Source organism: Amblyomma americanum, chromosome 7 (genome assembly GCF_052857255.1).
Source record: "Amblyomma americanum isolate KBUSLIRL-KWMA chromosome 7, ASM5285725v1, whole genome shotgun sequence".
Lineage (NCBI taxonomy): Eukaryota > Metazoa > Arthropoda > Arachnida > Ixodida > Ixodidae > Amblyomma > Amblyomma americanum.
Window position 1 is genome coordinate 19,303,369 of NC_135503.1, and position 22,021 is coordinate 19,325,389.

Genomic DNA, 22,021 nt, shown 5'->3' on the forward strand with positions numbered 1-22,021 from the left:
TCTCCACGTGGTTAGAGATTGCTGTTGCTGCTTTTCGTGCTTTATCTCGAAAGTTATTTGTCAGCTTTAAATTGAGTACGTCCGAGAGCAGCGGTGATTCTGTTCTTCGGCGACTGCTGAGCACAGTTTTTGCTACCGACGCCGCCTGCAAGTTGGTCAGCATTTTGTGGGCACGAGTTAGCACATTAAAGAATTCGTTTCACCGTCACTTCTGCCTGCTCGTCCAATTTCCACTGCGTTGTCCCCACCACGTGACAGCATGCGCCAGTCTGGAAAAAGCCAAGCAATCGATCGCGTTAGGGCGAGTGCTTAAATAAAAGATAAATCACCCTAATCTGCCGTCTAAATATCTAAAAGAGAAACAAAGGCGTCGCTGTGGCCTCAGCTGTGCGGGTCCGTGCAAAGTAGTGAAGTAGAGGAATACGTCTACTTAGGGCAGGTAGTGACAGCTGATCCGGATCACGAGAGGGAGTTAACTAGAAGGATAAGAATGGGGTGGAGCGCATATGGCAGGTTCTCTCAGATCATGAATGGCAGTTTGCCAGTAGCCCCAAAGAGAAAAATATACAACAGCTGTATCTTGCTGGTAATAATCTACGAGGCAGAAACATTGAGGCTAACGAAAAGGCTTCAGCTTAAGTTAAGGACAGCACAGCGAGCCATGGAAAGGAAAATGATAGGTGTAACGTTAAGACACCGGAATCGGGCAGAGTAGGTGAGGGAACAAACGTGGGTTAATGACATCCTAGTCGAAATCAAGAGGAAGAAATGGGCTTGGGCAGGGCATGTAATGCGAAGGCAAGATGACCGCTGGTCCTTGAGGGTAACGGAATGGATTCCAAGAGAAGGCAAGCGTAGCAGGTTGCTGCAGAAGGTTAGGTGGGCGGATGAGATTACGAAGTTTGCAGACATAGGGTGGGCGCAGCTGGCAAAGGACAGGGTTAATGGGAGAGACAGGGAGAGGCCTTTGCCCTGCAGTGGGCATAGTCAGGCTGATGATGATGCCAAATTAGGGCTAGGGTAATGATATATAGTCGTGGAAACTATTCTCCCCCATAATACTGATCGGCGCGTTGGCTTAGATATAAAAACCGCGAATAATATAAGACATAACCAAACCGCACCAAGCCACGCCTGATGATTTGCTTCAGATTGGGGCCTTTTTGCACTCTCGAGATAGAATACGAGCTATTGTGCGCCCCCCCCCCCCCCCCCCCCCCCTTCGGAGTATTCGAAACGTCGCGCCTGTTTTCTGATGACCTCAGCGGTATTATTGAAGCATTTTTGCCTACGTGTTCTGTTCCGTTCAGGAATCATTATCGCCGTAAAGGGGCTGCGAAACACTGCTCGAACGGACGCCGGCTATACTTCGGATGAATTCTTTGACACACAGATGCTGACTCAAAAAGAAATATAAGAATCAATGCATAGGAAAACGGGAGTTATTCAATGAAGAAATTTCAAAATACAAGCAAACAAAATGCTGCCCTCAACTTGATTTTCGCGGAGCTTCCCATTCCCATTTCACTCTCCCAGTGACGACACCGGGCGGGGCCAATCAAAGCGGCCTATCTGAGCACGCAACAGAAGTTTGACACCATGGTTGCCTTATCGCTGTAACTCGTTCTTGCCAAGGCTTGTGGCGTCGCTTTTATGGCTACAACAACCACGTGAACGCCTAGCTGACCCAGCGATGCTTCATCGTCCCGTCGACGGTCCAGACCGGAACAGTGATCAGTGACGTTCCTTGACTTGTGGATCCCAACTCGTGCGCGAGTATTGCGACGGAGTCACGGTCTGCGCAAGATACTAGATACGTTTAGCATAGCGTGCACCGCTATTGCTTACCGTGTACCATGGCCCGCCACTAGGAACGCGCCGACTGGTCACGGCGAGCAAGGCGCGCGCGCTGTTGATTAGAACGTGGCGCTATCTGGCGCCGCCGCCCGGTAATCTTACGCAAAAGAACGTCTTCCTGGGCAATAACTGTTCATCTTTGGTTACTGGCCCGAAAAAAAAAAACTCAAGGCGCTTCGTCCCGTCTTTCGTCCTTGTGTTGTTTTTTCGCGCCTGTAACCAAATATCATCCTACACAAGTTGACGATTTGCACTGCTAAATGTGAAACGAACGGCTTTTTTCTTTGCATCCTTCCTTGGGACCGAAACGAACGCGTGTAGAGTACAATGGCTCTATCGGATCTATTCCGCAAAGCCGTTCTCAGATACACATAGAGTAGCCAAAAGTGTTGTTTGCTAGATCGTAGGATGTATACAGAGAGGCGCAAAACCCTTCGAAATAAAAAAATAGCCAGAGCTTCTGTTGGTGTATTTTGTTTTACTTCCTTTACAGAGCTTTTATCTAAGGTAAATAAGTTGATTTTGTTGATGTAATATGAAACGCAAAAACTTGACAAAACACATCTCTATTACCACAATTTGCAGTGCATTTACTCACATAAATGACAGCGCTACAGACGAGACAATAAGGAAGAGACACAAACACGATCGCTGGCTATCAACTGAAAGAAATTTTATTGCATCGACGCAATATATACCTCAGGGTCACACCTACAGCATAAAAACATAAAAACTTTCAGACCAAAGCAGCAATATTCTCTGCGTTCGTATCAATCAAGAAAACTAATCTCTTTTCTTTTCAAAGTGATAGAAGGTGTGCTCACGCACTTCACTCCTCTTTCACGAATGACATGCGATTCAAATAATTCGCGCACAAGCTGTTGCTTTTATCTACTGCGAACCTTGCTTTTGTGTAGATTTGCGGTCCACTTGCAGGCGGCCACGTGTTCAGGCACATTCTTGCTCGTACTGTCTTTGATATCTCTGTTCTTAGAGCCTATCATTTAAACAACGTCCAGTCTGTCCTATGTTGGATTGTCCCCAGGAAAAAGGTACGTCGCAGACCACTTCTTTTTATTATTCGGTGAAGGGCATCTCGTGCTTCTTTTCGCCCTGTTTTGCCGGCTTTTCTTCTCGATTGACCATTTTCCAAAGATATTCCAGTTTGTTCGGTGCAGTTGCGCTGTTATTTATGTGCCGTGAACCAACAGGCCCGGCTAATTCAACTCCTGAATATATTTACTGTTTGTTCAATCATCAAGCTCCCGCCCAATGATGTCAAATCCGCTGCTAAAAGCCGCCATTTTATGTAGACACCATCACCGCCATGGATTTGTGTTTGCCAGCTAATTAAAATATTAAAAACCGGAGTATACGTGGTTCAACCGATGCTAAAAACGTCACTATAACTCATTCTATGCAGCCAACAGGCAAAGAAATGCACTGATTACGTGTTTCAGGGCCCCTTTAAGGATGGAGCGCGGATGTTGCCATCTTCCCGTCGTTTTCGTCCTGTAAACCACCGCTGACGTTCCCACTTCTTTCCGGATGGTCTTTAACGCCGTCTAGATCTGTCCTCACACTTCTGCCGCAACGGAGCGCCGACAGCTGGACAGCTGGAGAGGCCGAAGACTTTTTTGCGGATAAGGTGTACGTGCTACTTATATGCGTTGAAAATCGGTATGAATAGCCTGAAACATCCCGGAAGGCAGAAACGACACAACCACGGCGAGAGTTCCGCATCCCACTATCCATCACAAAGGGCAAGCGTTTTTGGAACTTATGAAATACTGAACCTCGCTGGCTTATATAGCAGCCACCCATGCATGTTAGGCTACGAAGCTGCATAACATTGTACCCTTCGTTTAAAACCGCAGCTAGTACACGCTTCGTCAAAACTAATAAAAAATCGAAGGCGAATTGTAAGCTCGCTATAAATTAATAATGTTCCAGGTCACTTGCAGGTGAGACGAACTGCTGTCCGTCACCCCTCTGAAATATGGGACCTCCGCGGAAGCTGTAAAAACATGCTACATGCCTTAAGTGCGAACCATTTGTGCTCTGAACTGTTCACAAATGCTATTATTGATTTGTGCGCTGGGGCGCCCCGTTTGAAGTGATTATTCCTTTGAGAACGTATGGCACTGGCAACCCCCATCACACCAGAACTTCGCTGGCGGCGTCTCTGTTTCCGAACATAAACCCTGAAGCGGTACTTGGAATTCATAATTAACTCAGACGCGGCATAAATGAGAACGCATTGTCGGCTTGCAAACCCCATGTCCGCGTTGTCTATTGTAACAGAAGTTGTAACAGCCGCTCATCGAAACGGAGGCCTTGCGAAACCTAAAAGTTACAGAGAATGCGGATTTCAGTTCACTGCATTAACGTGCCTGAACGGCGAAACTTCTCTTGCCCCTCCTATTCATAACATCCCTTCCCACTCTCGCGCAGGCATTCGGTGCTGCGGGCCCCTTTCGAAGACACTCAAGTTGGGGAAGGTGCCGGCAGTAATCCGTGAGAAAGTTACCCGGAGAACGGCAGTCTCGATGTCCACTGTCTCATCTGCACAGAGCATGCATGGATACTGAAATTGGCCGGTGTTCATAAAAAATTACCAGAAAAGGGTGCACACTTCATTTTCAATAAACACAAGGCCCTGTTACATCCGCTGATGATCTGGGCACAGGATCATCGTTCTGATAGGCACATGATGTATTGTGTGAATTTTTTGCTTTCTTTTTAACGCCGCAATAAAAGACTGCCTGTGCACGGGGAAGTACAGAAAGAGGTTGGAAGCTACCGGTGACGCCGGCCAACTAGTGGCGGTCAAAAATGCGCAGTGACCCCTGTCGTCACAAAGAGAGCGCCACTGGCCAGACGACTAGTATGTTTGTACAGGGGCGACAGAAAGTTGCAGGCCGAACTGTAGTGTCTGTGCACAAACCACGGTGACATTAACAGAAGTTCCACTGAGGAGAATGTGTCTGCCGATGACGACCTGCTAGGAGAGACGAGCGCCGAAGGCTACAAAGTCGTCGCTGGCGAAAGGTAAGGTATGAAGGCAGGGAGGAGTACGCGGAATGTGTGTCTGGGACACAGCCGGAAATAGCGAAACATACGAGAAAGCGTCTCTCTAACGAAGAGCATGCACAGAACCAAGGCGGCTGAATTGTGGTCCGGGACATGCAAGTCCGGGGAGACGAAAGTTTCCGGAGTGTTATGACTGGTGGGACAGGAGGAGGTACGTTTGCACTCTAACCTGCACAAAACATCTCGATCCTTCGATCATCCGACGCACTGCAGGGAAGGGCTACGAGAGGGAGAGCGAATATAGCGATGATGTGCAAAAGTATTTACTAGGTGAAGTTGGATTTTCGGATGAAGTCCGTACTCTAGGACCCCAGTGTATACGGTCAGCGCCTTGGCCCTGTGGAATGACCAGCACTGCCCAGAAGCATTCGCAGAACAGTCAGCCGTGCCTCCCGGGATTCGCGGGCAGTGTGGGTTATGGGGATGGATGAGGGTGCACTTAAAGGAGACAGTACAGAGTGGCCAAGGCAAAGAAGTGCACACATTTGGCTGCTGTATATAGCACCACTGCTGGGTTTACTGCCCGGAAATGCACGCCTGGCGCGGGTGAGACCAATTTTCATTCTTTCTCACTGGATCGGAGGAGGGATGTGTGGCTGGGAAATGTGTGCCCTCGTTTCCGACTACGCGAAGGGAAGGCTTTTTAAAAGAGCGTGAGTCTGCTGGTGTCAGCGCCTGTGCCTAGAGCGTTGCGCAGGGAATGTTCCGCGTTTTCGGAGCAAACTCAGCGCGTGCTGGAATTTCGCCACGCGTGTGGTGCATGCGCGTGCCGCGCGGCATGGCTGGCGTCAAGGACGTGCGGTGAGGGATACCAAAGTCCGCGCATCAGCCCGGAAGTAGGCCGCACAGCCCGTGGAACTTCACCACGCGATCTGCGTCCAGGACAAGAGGAGCGGCTCCAGTGGAGAAAGGCGGGACAAGGCTTGATCGTCGCTGACAATACGCCGAGACAGAGCAGGCACTTCCGTACTGTACCGCGTGACAGACTACAGGGGAGACCGGCGCCTCGCGTCGACGTGAGGCCGCGAACGTGTGTTGAAGGGGTAAGATACGCATTGGAGACGCCCCAAACGGCATGACGTACTACGGAAAGCGCGACCTCCACCCGCCCGTACCACGGCTGCTTTCGCAGCGACAGACTGGCGCAGGTGCTACTGCCGATCACAAGCATCGCAGCAGTTCCGGCAGTGAGAGTGCTATCGCCGACGAGGTGCTGTCGCAAACAGGGAAATCACTGTAGCGGTTCAAGTAGAGGCGGAGAGGTGTGCGCTCAGTTGTTGCTGGCAGCGACCAGAGCAGGCGAGGGTGAGGGACTGCAGGCCACAGAGTCCGGCGCGTCTGAATCGTGACTGAACACTACCGGCCCCAGTGGAGGCGTGGTTGTTGTTGCGACTGCAGTAACAATGAAAAGGAAAGTGCAAGGGCCTCCCACTAGTTCAAGCTGAACCACAGTCGCTGTCACGTGAATACAGTGGGAGCCGCTGACGGCCGCCACATCAGCCGAGGGTGTGGGATTGCGGTCGCGGATGGTGTGAATTGGGACTGAATCAGCACTGACCTATACCGGCTCAACCAGAGACGGAGAGGTTAGTAGCACCACAGCAGCACGTGCAAACCATTTCCTGGAATGCGAGCCTTCTGATTTGAGCAACCCTCTGCGAGATGAGAAAACGATAAAAGAGGCACTAACCAGCACTTTAATCAGTTTTTCAGTGTCTAGACGGTATCTTAGTCATGCACATGTGCTCTGCTGCCCGCCTGTTTTTTACAAACAGATATTGTGGCAGGGAGTGTGTCCTCGTGATCGGAACAGCGTAGCAGACGACGCTCTCCCTTCGTGCGCGTGCGCGAACTCTCGCCGTGTTGCGCGCTTATCATCGTTACTATAAGGCGCTGACCTGAAGTTTGGTCGACACTCGCGCTGTGTTATTTAAAATCAGAAAGGCTGTTCGTGTGCCCCAAAAGTAAAACCGAGCATGCGAGCGGTGGTCAGACTGGAAAAAACAAAAGTCACAGTGACTAAGGAAAAGCTGCATGCCACTGCGCTCTATCAGCTGATGCTCGGCAGAGAGTGAGGAGGCGTCTGCACATCCGGCTGACTTATCACGGTGAACTTATGCTCTCCTTATCGCCATGGTTGCGCATGCCTGAGTGCATGCGAGGCGACTGAATGGACGTTAAATGAGCAGGGAAAAAAAGCAGAAAAGAAGAAAGCAACCTACCTTAAGTGAACTTGATGCGCGAGGTAGCTGTTCATTGTAAATATTTACCCACCTTCGTACCTAAAAAAAATTGGTGGTTGTTCAGCTCTGATTAAACCATGAGTGACGCGATAGCTAAAGCTGGCCGAGTGAAACTTGCTGAGTTGAATTGCAAAGTCAGTTACTCGCCACTCCGTTTCGCTGGGCGTTGCTTCTTCATCTTCCACCCACTTGACACGGCGCATGCGCGCAGCTGTGGCAGCTCAGTCAAGGTAGATGTACACCAGTCAAGGTAGATGTACAAGGTAGATGTAAATCCGCCTTGGCTCAGTTTCGCCGGCTACGCACCACGTGGCTGGTCACGTGATCAACCAGGTGACGAACCACGTGATCAGCCATGGCGCTGCGCCGCCGGCAGCTGCTCCGCACCACGTGACCAACCCCGTGACAGCGTGGCGGCGTCGCCACGCTGGAGGCTCGAAATGTTACGATAATGTAGCGATCGCAGCAAAACAAAGTAAAAAAAATTGAAATTCAAAAAGACACGACGCTCAGCATTTTCATGCGAGTGCCAAGATGCTGCATATTCTCAGGCTGTCCTCCTGTGTTGTCTAGCAAATTCTTCAGCAAGTTAGTTTCGATCCATGTGACTGAAAGCCCACACTGTTGCGTGGCGATGTCCACGCGAGTTGCACAAATAGAAAAGTGGTATTAAGCGACATTCGCATCCGAAGGTTTCCCTCTGCTGTACTTTCTTCCAAAATCAACGCTTCTCGGTGGTGCGAAAAACAGCACAAAACGATTAAGCCGTGTATGAAACGTCGATAACGAGTCGTCCAGAGCTGAGCCTTTTGGAAGAGCAACCGGCCAATGGCCGCTGCCTCAAACTCCTGGCCCCGGGACACGGAGGAAGGAAAGAACTCAAGAGAGGCGGTTACGTCATCTTTTTTGAAGCTACTCCTCTCTGCTAACCCCCCACCCTTTTACTTAGCCGCCGTCTCAGCGAGCGTGCGCATGCGCAGCAGACAATGCAGCAGACGACACCGCTGCGCCCAGCGTTACTATTGGCTGCGCACGCGACCAAATACTCCCAGAAGTCCATGCGAAAGCGCGTGACTGCCGGCACACTTTCTGGCGTGCAGCTCGGGTAGCGAATGGCCTCTCCTGAGTTTTCCTTCCTCCTGGCCTCGGGACAAGCCGATTCTCACTGACCGAGTAGCGTCGAAAGTGAGACACGTGCTCGAGGTTGCATCAGTCCCAACACTTTCCTGAAAGAATGGTTGCGCATGCCTCAGTGTTTGCGACACAACTGAATGGCTGTTAAACGAGCAGAAAAGAAAAATGGAAAGGAATGAAAACGGAAACGGTAACGGAAGGCAGACATTTATTTTTTTTTCATACTTTAGGCAGCCGTAGTTTGTCTTGCTCAAAGGCCTGGCCACGTGACTGAAAGGCGCAGCGCTCCCCGCGTTGCACTGATGCGCCGAGGAGATGTGCAGCGCGAGATCGGACAGACCGTGACCGATTTTCTAGCTTGACTCCAAGAAAGATTATATAGTGCGTTTGGGCCTCGGGTACAGCGGCGTTCGCAGTAGCGCTCACGCAATCGTTGATGGATCGTGCAACCCCTACGCAGCATGCAGGATATCGCTGGACAATCCACTAACACACCGTCTGAAGAAGAGCAAAAGAAGCTAGCTATGAGAGCACCCGGCTTTCTCTTAACGTTGACAAAGGATGGGAACGTGCTTCAAATTCTCTCTCAAATGCGCTGCTGAGGAAAATAAATGGCCGTAATTGCATCACAGTTTTCTAATGCGACAGTTTTATCAAGCATAACTTATCGCTTCATTTGCCTATTTTTTAAATTTAATGCTATTAAAAAGCAAAAGAGGTTCTAAGTACGTACTGAAGGTCTTGCGTCAAACCCAATACGGTATCAGTTTTCTTTCCACGTATTCTAAAATGTGGAAAGGTGGTAGAGAAAGGGAAAGGTGTGTGGCAGGAAAGACAACATATACGGTGTAAGAAATGGTGACCTTATCAATGACGAAAGCAGCAGTGTTCTCTTTAATATCTGTTGCATTAATCAATGCGGTTTTGTTGCAAACGACATCCCCAATACTTCCACTCGGTGTGAAATTACTCAATCTGATGGTTACGAGGCAGCCTGCTTCGCCCTGCGATGACAATTATGTAAAAGCATTTCTTTTACTCCCGTACAATTCCAGCATACGAAGCCTTCAACTCGTGTATTTCATCTCTATGAAAACGTAGCAGGTTTACAAATTTAATATGTTAAATGTTCGCTCTCTTGGCAGAAGTGTGATAAACACGTAGATGTCTTAGCCTAGCCTTTGCCTTTACGCTAGCGATTATTTCGATAGTACGCTGAGTAATTTGGCGGCCCTGTGCGATCGCAACAAACGTGCGCCCCGCATTAATAAAGTCCCGATGGATGATATTACTCAAATTGATGGACTGGCCGTTTCGGGCGTAAGATTCTACAACAGCCTGAGATTTGCATGCAAACCTAAACTACATTTGTCCCGTTATGGTCAGTACTTTACTCGTGGTTAATGGTTTATGATTTATGGGGTTGAATGTCCCAAAGCAACTCAGACTATGAGGAACGCCGTAGTGAAGGGCTCCGGAAATTTCGACCACCTGGGGTTCTTTAACGTGCACTGACATCGCACAGTACATGGGCCTCTAGAATTTCGCCTCCATCGAAATTCAGCCGCCGGGTCGGGATCGAGCCCACGTCTTTCGCGTCAGCAACCGAGCGCTATAACCACTGAGCCACCGCGGCGGCCTCCGAAGTCTTTGTTTTTGCACTATATATCAATTATTTCGAATGTAAGCAGAGTAATTAGGCGGACATGTTAGATCGCAACAAACGTGCGCACCCCAGGTGAGAGACGAATATTACAGTCCTGATGGACGATATTACTCAAATCGACGGCCTGGCCGTTTTGGGGCTAAGATTCTATGATTGATTGAGGTTAGCATGCAAAACTAAAGTATATTTACCGCCGTTATGGTCAGTATTTTACTCGTGCAGACGAAATGTGACAAAACCGCATCCACGTCGGCCACATCTGCATGTAGTAGTGTCGGTAACTTGGAACATCCTACACCCTACACCCGTCAATCAAAGCGTCGATCATAGCCGTTTGGCGCAAAGCGCATTGGCGGACGAGTCTGTCGGCGCGTCTAAACATCTGGGACACGTGGTGTGAGATGGAATGAAGAGAGTCGTCCGCGAGATTGACGCACATTGCGAAGAGAAGTGGAGGCATGCTTCAATAATAGCTGAATTGCTAACAGCTGCCTGGTATACAGAGTGAATGTCTCGCTGAAGACCGGTATGAAAGCTCTGTAAATGTTTTTTTTTCCATGCCCTAAATAGTGATGCTGGCTGCACATATGAGATTTCCTCTGACACTGGAACGCTCGGAAAATGAGTTGTTAAAAGTACAGATAAAATAGCAGTATTTTAAGCACATAGAGAGGGCCTCAGCCCTAGCGTATATGAATGCACACATCGTGATGAGGCCTAAGCACGATAGTGAGTTTATCATGCCAAAGCATAGAAGTCTCGATGGGGCGTGAACCTGGCCACCTCCGTCGTCACACTGGCAGGCAGCTGGACTGACTGATGGGCAGTGAAGTCATCAGGGAGTCAACAGACTGGTAATGAGGTCCCCATACCAGCGAATGCCCATTGAATAGAGCGAAGTGACGTCACCGGACTAGGTTCGTCTGTGTGAAGTCTCCACCTGGCAACCGCGGCAGGTGGTGTACGGGAAGCGCTTGAAAAAAGAACTTGGGCCTCCCAATCCCCACCAGACCGGCTGCCACACCTGCCACCTGCTAATCGTCCCTCTCTACCCAACTACAAGCGGATAGGAACGTGGGAATCTGAGTTACTGTTGTGCCCGGTATTTTTGCTTCTTGTTATGCCCTAAATTTTGAAAACCGACGTACAGTAAAAATCAACAAGGAAGCCGTTCGGCTGCGGTTACCGTGATTTAATTGCGGCCTTGATGTAGTGATTACAGTTTGCTCGTTTTGCTCAGTGGCACACCAATCAGCTGAAAACACCTTGAGGAACGCGAAGGGCAGCGAGTCGTCACACAGCGGCGCGTATCATACTACACTTCAGTGTTAGAGGTTTATCGAAGAACGTACGCTAGAATAGGTTATTCAGGCGACCTCTGCAGAGACGCTGCCTTGCTTCTAGACTGGCATATCAGAGCACCAGTAGACGAAAATTCACGGATGATCAATGAGGTTGATGAGGACGGGAATGCGGAAGTATGTTAGCTCCGATTTTGTAAGCGCAGTGACTCGCGGCGCCTTCTGTGCGTAAAAGCGCTAACCAGTGCGTGCGCACGGATTTGCGGTGCCGTGTGCAGATGCAAAAAAACTAGTACTTGCAGTTTGAGCACACCGCGGGAGGCAGGCAGTGGAACATAAGTGATGAAAAGCTGAGGCGTGGGCCCAGTGATTTAAAGAAATACGTTCAATACGTTCGATAGAAATACGTTAAAGAAGCGGCCAGTGCAGCTGAACTATTCGCGCCACTGGTCGCGGCTATGAGTTCTAAAGTTTTGTAGCGATAGATACATTACACTAGCACTTCAAGCCTTCAGCGTGGCACCCCTTGAGCTGCGTGGCCGCCCTTGAGCGCCGCGGCGCCATGGCTCGTCACGTGGTTGATCACGTGTTGCGGAGCAGCTGCCGGCGGCGCGGCGGGCTGGAGAAACCGAGTGGAGGGGGGGGGGGGGTGGAGTTGGGAGGGGGAGAGGTTGAGAGAGTGAATCCACGCCCACGGACAAAGATGAAGGAACGCCCAGCGAAACGTAGTGGCGAAAGACCGACTTTGCATTTCGACCTGAGAAAGTTCCACTCGGCCAGCTGTAGCGATCGCGTCACTGCAGGTTTAACCAGAGCTAAACCACAGCCATTTTTTATTTATTTATTTAAACAGGTTCACAACACTCCACGCACGCACGAAACACGCACGAACGCGCACATGCATGCATGCACGCACACGCACCCACACACGTACACACGCACGCACGCACGCTCCTGGAAAAGGTAGCGTGGAAATTCGCGGTGTCATTGATAGCCGCCTAGGTATTTCTTTTTTGCTAACGTTTTCTACGTCCTAGGAAGAATTAGGAAAAGACTCGGCGAGCGTAAATCGGTTGCTGACTGGGATCCCCAATGTGTCCGCACCGCCGGAACGGCATCGCCGCTATTGCTTTCCCCGCGAAGTGATTACTTCGGGATCCTAACCCAATCACCAGCCTGCACAACGCTTTCGCGCTTCGTTTTCGCTCAAACGGTGAATAGAAGCGGAAAGACGGGCGGTTCTTCCTGTTGATTAGAACTGTTGATAGAAGGCAGACACGCGTTGGAGAGGAAGGAAAAGTTTCTCCGCAGACGCAGCTCCCGAAATTCGATTAACTCGTTCCTCCGCCACGATCTCTGATGCTTGGGGTCTTTTCTACTTTGCAGAGTGAATCTTTCGGCAAAGGATTGTAGGAATCGAATAACGCAAAACCTTCCTGACGCCCATTTAGAGAACGAGCGACCAGCGGGAAGGAATTTCTGCGCGCAAAATCATGGCTCGTCAGCCGGTAGAGAAATCGAGCTCGCGCTTGGCTCCGTCCGCTTTTCTACTTACTTAGAAGTGAAGGAGTGCCAAAAACACCTATATTCCCACATTCCGAGCATCGGCCTACTTTTCCTAAGCCAGATTGCAACCACACCAGTGCTACGAAAAATCTAGGAAGAAACAAGCGGCTGAGTGATAAATCTAACAAAGGAACTTTCTGCTGGGAGCCGGGCCTACAATTGTAGGGGACACTTAATCTCCGCCTTAAGTGTATGAAGAAATAGCTCGATGGGTTAATTCCCATGTATGAAAAACGTCATTCTCTATTTAACGTTAATCGACCCCTGGGAATCCTCATAGCCCTCCGGGCGCAGTAGTTCTGCGGTTAAGCGACGCTCCACTTCCCTGCGATGGCAGTGCGTGCTGCCACTGGTGGGACTTGTTCGGCCCAGGTTGCTCTTCCAGAGCGACCAATAATTCATTTAACCACCACCTGCCACGGTGGGCAGTTTGCTCACAATCCTGTGGACAGGTTGTGATGACACTGTAAGGCTACGTGACGTGGGTGGCGCACCTGCTTCCTAGGTTGCTCTCTGAGGACAACCTGTAAGAGCCATGCCCGTGATTGTTCTCTCACAACGCCGACACCGACAACACCGACGTCTGATTTTCTGGTGGACGGGGAATTCAACGCTATCGCATTAACAGCCCCCAGCCAGTGCCGAAGCGGTCATTGATGCTTTAAATAGGTATAAATATAAGCGGGTGAGTCCACGAGAGATCAAACTGCCTAAATATTTCAAAATTTAAATTTTCTCGATTATTTTATATATTATGCGCACATTATTCAGCAGGCCAACAGTGCATTCCGTTTTGTGAAAATTTTAATATTTAAGGAGAAAAAATTATAAACGATGTCGAGGCAGAGGCACAGCTTTCAAGCGCAGCTCAATTTGCAAATTTGCAATGACGTACGAATAGAGATATGAAAGTTGTGATGCATATATTTTGCAAGTTAAAAGTGCAGGTGAAAAAGTATATGTCAGAATATGTCCGAATGTGTCGAAATAGGTCCCCCCCTTCCCCCCCCCCCCCCCCCCCCCCCCCCACGCGCTCATTTCTACGAAAAGGATACGGACTTTTCCCCGACCCCTTCCTGTTGAGTGAATCATACGCCAACCACAATGGCTCACCGCTTCCGTTCCGGTACAACAAAGTGTCGTGTGCATCGCACACTAAACACTCTGTCTGCACTCCACCGTCGTGCGCAGGCATTACAGAAGCGGGAGCCATGCACTAGCTCTCATCCTGCACGGCACTGATTAAGACTCAAACTGGTGACAGTAGCTATCATAATTCATAACTATTGTAGATGCTTGTGTGCGTGGCGGTGTAGTTGTGCTAGGTGAAAACTGTTGTAGTCAGTGTTTACTTGACGCTACGGTGGAGCAATTTTCCTCAGAATAATTGCAAGGCTTACCCCACCAGTAGCTAACAAATCCACTGAACTCAAGTCACTCACGACCATTCGGGCTCTTGCCGAATGATGAGGCCGCCATGTCTCTAGACGGTGGCTTCATAGCAGGAAAGGTAGTGCTTAGCGGGATGGCCAGTCTGATCAGTGGCTAAAGCGGTTTCTTCCTCAGATATATAAATTGAATACAAAATAATGCCTACGCTTTAATTTCCATTAGATAAGAGTCGTAATCCAAATACAACTGCGGCTTATGTGACATGTCAGAATATTGTTTTTTTCTTACCGTTATATTTCCTTATTTTTTAGATACTCTGGCGGTCTGTCAACTATATCTGTCAAAGTTATCACTTCGCTATCGTAGTTACTTGTCACGGTCTGCAAGTTTCATAACTTCTGGTCCCAGAGAACGCATAGGGACTGTAGAGAAAGATAGAGGAATAAGGGAGCGGGAGCGGGGGCGATGAAAAACAGGCCTTGTTGAGAATTAATCACTTCTTAAGCAGGCGCTTCTGTCCTGAGCGTCTATTAATTTTTTGACCGGTGTTCTGAGAGAAACGTTTCTCGACGTTAAAAATCTTTCTGCTTCGAATGCAACACCATCTTCTAGATCGTGGCAAAAATAGACATAAAGGAACGAAGGTCAATTTTCAGCGTCCTCAAATGGCAGAAGCGAAGCCAAGGTTATGAAGATTAATCTCTAAGAGGGCGAATCTCTTGGCTGTACTTCGGCACTACTATTGTGGCTATAAGTGTGTTCAGTTATTGCCGCATTTTTTTTTTCATTTTTAGAGCCACACAACCTTTTGAGAAAGAGCATAAAAATACACATTGTTATTACTCTGTCCTTGTTAAAAGAACGGCCGAGTTAAAAGGCGGGAGCATTGACTCTTCGAGCGTTTATTTCCTGCGAGTTCTACGTTCTACAAGGGTGTGGTACGACCTTCAGTTATTAGCGCGTCATCATACGTGAAGGACAACTGTGCCAAGCTTGCAAATGACGGTGCACTCGTTACGCACATGCAAGCGGCGAAATGTCCTACACTGTCAGCTGGTTTCTAATTTTCGAACTACAGAAGAGTGTGGACGGCTTCCTTTTTTTCTACTTGTTTGATAGGTCGAGATCACAACCCATCGTCACATTTTATTAAATTCATTTAGTTACGCTCCCAAAGGCTGGCATGAGTGCGAAATTTAGAGGGCTGGCGCAAAAGGGATGAATTCAAGAGAAGATCCCCTTGAAAGTTCGCTTTTATAGCTTGGGCGCTTTTATTAAAAAAGGAAAAACTAACTGGAGAGGCTATCTTTTAAATTCTTTTCTAAGCTGTTCGCAGGCAGCTTTAACAACCCTTCATATTGAAAAATTTACGACTATCAGACGTTTCGGCACTATTACCGGCGTGTGTCATTCTTGTCTTCGAGAGTCCTTGCAAATGTAAAAAAAAAATTAACTTGGCAACTCAGCATATTGGGCCATGCGACGATACATATATCTCTTCTGCAGGTCAGTGAACTCCATTTATTCTGTGTTTTATATCCATACTTACTTTTGATACCCTCATAATTCGTTCTACATAGTTCTATTACAGGGGACGCAACGGTGCGAGGAATCATCTGTAGCCGGTTCGCAAATAAAACTTTTGATTGTCATGGAAAGAAAAACTGCTATGCTGTTACCTCTGCTTCGTTCAAAGTTCAGTTACAAAACGCTGCATCGGGTCTTCAACAGCGCTAGTCACTATTCAGCCGACATAAGCGCGCCTATTCACTACCTTGTCATGCAGCGTGATTAGCTGATTAGCTTCAACGTAAGACAAAGTTATGAATACTCTGCCAGGCTGTGGTTTACATTTTATGTTGTGATCTGTTTTTTGTATACTGCCCACTATATATTAAAAAAAAAGAGCGAGTGTCCCTGATAAAACGCTCCATAAAACGATAGCCAAAATTCCGCGTGCTTTGCGCGTAGCACATGAGGGAACTGTATTGGATAATACAGAGCCAATGACTCTGAAAAAAAGTATACATGAATATCAAAATTCTTAGGAACTTCATATGAAATCATGCGTATTGTATGGAAATCTATAGAAAATCAATATACAGAACCCGTTGAGAAAATGCCCGCAAAAATGCGCACCGATTTTCGTATATCTACCACTACATTTTACGGAGTATTTACTCTCATAACTCAGTACAAAATATTTCAATAGGTGCGGTCATAAAAAATACCTGACCGCAAGATTAGGGCAACTGAGCTGTTTATGGCAGCGACATGAAGCACTTCATATGAACGAAGGATGCGAATAATTAATGTGTCGGCCCAGTGAAAGCAGTTAGTCGATATCGTTGCACGAGCCTGTCCGCAATAGTTTAGGTGAGAGTCCCGGGGTGGAGAGCTTGCGAGCTGCTTTGATGGGCGCTATAATTAGCTGTGCTGTACGTTTGCCCTCTATCGTAGTCTGGTGCCGCTGAATTTCTGCCCCTGGATACCATTACACTTGGATACGTACAACTTAAATCTGCAGTGAAGCTCTGTACACATTTTTGGCCACCACACACTGTCTCCGCGGCAAGAAAATATTGCATTTTATAAAGCTTGTTTCTACCTATGCAAAAGGCAAGACAAAATTATTAAAGCAAATATTTCGATGTATCTAATTTGTTTAATAGAGCCAAACGTTTAAGATGATAATAAATGGTCACGACCAACGGAAAGGTGCAGTCTCAGTCTCGGTGGATACCAAACCATTGCAGCACCTCTTTCTTTTTTTTACTCCCACCTTTCCCTCTTCCTTCAAGGGGCGCTTGAGGAGTTCACCTAGGAAACACGTATTGGTCCTTTGATTTGGTCAAAATAAATTCATCGTATGTGAGGGGAGGAGTGAAGGAGGCATTGAAAGAACGAAGAGAAAAGGAGACTTCATAGTAGTGGGCTCAGGAATATTTTCGACCGACTAGGGTCCGTCAACGTGCTCACCGTCTAAACACAGTCGAAACGCGGCCGCCGCTGCGAAGACTTCATCCCGCGCCTTTACGCTCGACAGTCCAACGTCGTAACCACTGTGCCACAACAGAAGGTGAAACATTAAGGCTTTGATTTCGTTTACTGCTGCATTGGTAGGAGCAGCAATAGAGCACTCTGTGCCATGGGCCGCGGTTGACAGCTGCCGTTTAAGTTGAATCCTGTTTTAAGCCGGCTCGTCTTTGGCGATCCACGAAAACACCCGCATTAATTCTCTTTTACAAACCTATGGTGCTTCGTGATGACCTTAAATTTTCCCTACGAAATACGTGGATGGCGGTCTTCAGCTTGTGTGGGCTCTGCTTTTAATGCAGCTTTGGACATCTGAAGCATAGTGCAAATCGTTCTTCAGTTTTAAGTGGCCTGTATTGCTAAACCATGCTATTCGTGGATAAGAAAACACTTTATCTGATAAATTAGCTTTTGCGCAACGTTCGAGCCATGGAATTAACTTGTGGCGCTTCTAGAAAAAAGCGTACACGAACTAATGGCGTGCATAGAATGGTGCCTGCGCACATTGATTGACCGAAATGAGATACAACTTTCCGAACTAATGGCCCGTCGAAGTATACTAATGCGTTGTGTAAGCCTCAAATGCAAATCGTTTGCATGCGACAGTGCACTGCTCCGTTCACATAAACGTCATTGTATAGTGTCTTCTATATTTCTCGACCAATTTTGTTTAAAACACCAGAATGCTGTTTACTAAGTGCTCTCCTCACAGCGCGACAGAAATATTGTCTTTTAGGAGGGCCAGCTGACCTAATATGGTCCTCGCTTTCACTTTGCATGAGAGTGTGTGCAAACAAGAGCCGACCTGCTCGTGCGAACCTTTAATCTTTAGAAATGCATAAAACATTGCCCATGTAACGGGAGGTTTTGGTCGGTGCGGCGACACAGTTACAGTTCTCAAATCCTCGATGGAATTATTGATTGCTGCGTTGGGAATCCCCACGAACAAGCGGCTTTAGGAGCTTCAATAGGCGAGTTCTTAGAAAACGCTGTTTAATAGCGATGCCTCTGAAAAGCACGCCTGGAAACGCTCCTTCTCGAATGCAAGCTTCGCATAGCACTTGTCTGTGAGACATGGCGCTAATACAGCATGTATAACAGGATTCGTCATCCTCTGTCGACGTACGGCGTCGCAGGAGAGTCATCATGCCCATTAAGGGCAGAGTTAGCGTGTCGTTATTAAAGAAAAAAATAAGGTTGCTTTTTTTCGTAAGCCCTTATAACACCAGTCAGGCACGAGGACGGTGCGGTGTTGCTATGGGAGAAATTTTCCTGGGAGAGTGAGTGCATAACACGCTTTTTGCTGAGCATTCAATGCGATTTCGACCGCCGTCTGCGTCTCCCGTTCAAGATAGCTTTGTCGGACGCATAAGCCAAAGGCGACATACCGCCAACGCACTCCGCAACGCGTTGTTTCGAGAGCTCTGGACAAGCATGCTGGGAGCTGTGCTAGCGAAACTAAATGTAAGCGGATCTCTTCATGGGGAGATAAGCGCGCAGATGTGCGACCCAGTGAAAGTTCAGAGTCAATGTAGTCTCTCGTGTCACAGCGCAGAACATCCCCGTGGCACACCTTGTAAAGACAATTCGGCCTCTTTCCTGGGGCTCGGGCAACAAAATCGCATTCTCTTCGGAGGTGAGCAGTACCTTTTCTTCTGGCTGAAGTACCGCAGTTGTTTGTAGATGCGGCATGGAGCAACGCAGAGCTGGAGACAGAAAACGTGAGCAACCAGGCAGGTAAATGCTTTCACGAGACCCCACTACATTTTCCATTCCTGAGGATTGGTTCCGCTTCAGGGAATCTTTTCTCTTCCAAGAACTTTTGAAGACCCATAGAATAAATAGGTTTGAGTGCGTCCCTGTATCGTATAGAAAACAATAGGTTGCGTCCTTGATGGCGCATCTAGAAAAGAGGCTGCAGCAGACTCGAAACTTTAGCGTCTAAAGCCTGATTGTTATCTGCTATCGCAGCAAATTGAAGACAGGCAGACAGATGAATACGGAAAGGAGTTGCACGACTTCACAAAAAAGAAGCGTAGGTCGATGTTATGGGCTTAGCGTCTAAAGCCTGATTGTTATCTGCTATCGCAGCAAATTGAAGACAGGCAGACAGATGAATACAGAAAGGAGTTGCACGACTTCACAAAAAAGAAGCGTAGGTCGATGTTATGGGCTTATATTTTGCAGGGTCAAGAAAAAAAGATGCTCTATCTACCCACTTATGTGCTCGTTTTCGCGGTTCTCCCCAACTTTCATTCGAGCTTTTTGCTTCCGACACGCCGCTTATTTATTGTCGGTCACTATTCTGAAAAGAACTTCTCCTTCTTAAACAAGATCGTTTCTCGATTTCCCACTACTGACGTTTAGTATACGTTGTTTTGGACAATATCTTCGTAAAAGAAACGCGATAGATTATTAATCAACTCGCTTCCACTAACGGTGTTATTATATTTCCAGATGGCGAGTTTTAATTATATAACACTACAACCCGAGCTGTCTCGCATATCTGGGTGGACACCCGGACCGCGCCGTAAGGGAAGGGATAAATGAGGGATTAAGAGAAGAAAGGAAGAAAGAGGTGCCACCTTGGAGGGCTCCAGAATAATTTCGACCTCCTGGGGATCTTTCACGTGCACCTCCGCCTCCATCGAAACGCGGCCGCCGTGGCCGGATCCAAACCCGGGAACTCCGGCTCAATAGCCCAGCACCCTGACCACTGAGTGGCGGGTTAAGGTTCGGCGGCAGACCTGCATATTGCACTCTAGTTTGACTTACGCCTGTTTCTTTCCCCGCGATGCCGCAGAGATTTAGTGAAACAAAGTGCGGCTGCGCATATCGATCTGCGATGCAAGAAGTCCTCTTCCCAAGCATCCACACAGCTACGCAAACCAGGATTAATGGAAAATTCGATCTCTTTCCGAATGAAGCTTAGCTGGCAAATTGTTCATCCTGAAATTCCCCGTAGTTTTACAAACCATTTTTCACTTAGCGTTCGAAGAGCCCTTCTTTCAGCTCGTCGACCATAAAGAAACGATGAATCTAATACACAGGATAAGCGGCGGCCGGGGCCTTCTGAGTTCCGGCAGCAAACCCTCTTTTTCGCTCTCATCTTTCCCCCTTAGTTGTTCGCTCGAAAGGCGCCGGAGTGCACCCGACTGGCGTTGTTTATCACGCAGCCGGGCACGGAAGCTGCGTTGTAGTTGTTCGGACTTGTTTTTTATTTCTTTGTTTATGCTTCTTGAAAGGCCCGAAGTACGCGGTGCCCTGGCTGCCTCGAACACAAGAAGAGTTCCGGTCGTATTATTATCGCGCTCTCCTGTTGTTGTTTTTTTGCATCCCTTCGAAAAGTTCCTCTTTTTGTGTCTGCTTTGTCATGATCGATTTTTCCAGAAGCATTGCGTTTTTTTTTGTCCGGTGCTTGCAGTCGTGCGTTAGAAAAATGGCAAAATTCGCTTTCGCAGTAAAAACAGTGACTCTCGGCAGTAGAACGTACGGTACACTGGGGCTCAATTTTCGACAATCATGCAAAATCCTGAAGCTTTTAGAGCGGCTTCTCAGAAACCTGGAAAGCGCGTCTAAAGTAGGAAACAAGCAAAACGTTCTGCGCTGGTTTTAGAAATTCATGGTCAAAAGAGCATCAATATATTTTTTTTTTGGTTAAGGAAGAGAAAACGGCCTTCGAAGCGACTTTTGGAAAAGGAGGGCTAGTGCTTCACACAACGGCGAAACCGCTAGCACACAAAGGAACGAAAAATGACGGGTCACACTTGTCGTCACTGCTTTCTCAAGCTTGACCAAAATTATGAGCGGAGTATATAGGAAGAGTGAAACCAGGTGCAATATATGAAACAAAATTCTCATGTTTATCCCCCATCCCCAGTGTAGGGTAGCAAACAGGAGACTCACATCTGGTTAACCTCCCTGCGTTTCCTTTTCATTCTCTCTCTCTCTCTCTCTCTCTCTCTCTCTCTCTCTCTCATGTTCCTTTCAATTAGAGGAAAAGAAAACCTGAAGACAGGGAACAAGGTAAATTGCACTCTATGTATATATCGACGTCGTTGTTGTAATGAACCTTGATATAATCATGGCGATTGCGGTGCTCGTCATTTGATATTTTCTCTCTCTATAAACTGAGACCGTCCTCGCGGCTGTTAAGCAAATCTTAGCCCCAGATTTCGGTTACTCCTTAATTCACACGCACACACACAAAAAGACATGTAAGCACCTGCCCGCACGCATCTGTGTTATGCTTCAGGGTTGGGCTCTTACACGTCAAACATACACGTGTGAGTGCTTGAACTTGAGAGAAAGTAAAAGGTAGAAGAAGAGCCAGCTGCAAAAACACACACGCGTGTTTGAGAATGCAGAACACGGAATGATAGTGCCTGTGCTCCTCTGCTTCGGTTCCATTTCGTTCTTGGATTTCTCAGCCCATTCCATAGGTGAGATACACTCGGAAAGAAAAGCCTATATTAGCAGGAGGAAAGGAGGAAGATAACACAAGTGTTCGTATATCTGATGAAAAAATGCGAGTTGAAATAAACTATGAGCAGATGCAAAGTTTAAGGGTGTCCCACAAAGGTGGATCAGATCAGTGATAAGGGAGTCATCAGTCATTGGCATCAACCAAAGCTCAGCAATACGGTTACAAAGGAAAGATATACAGCTTCCGCAGAAATTCGTCCTGGTCCAGGGAATCTTTTTTTTTTTTATTACGAAATTTCTGTGCAAGC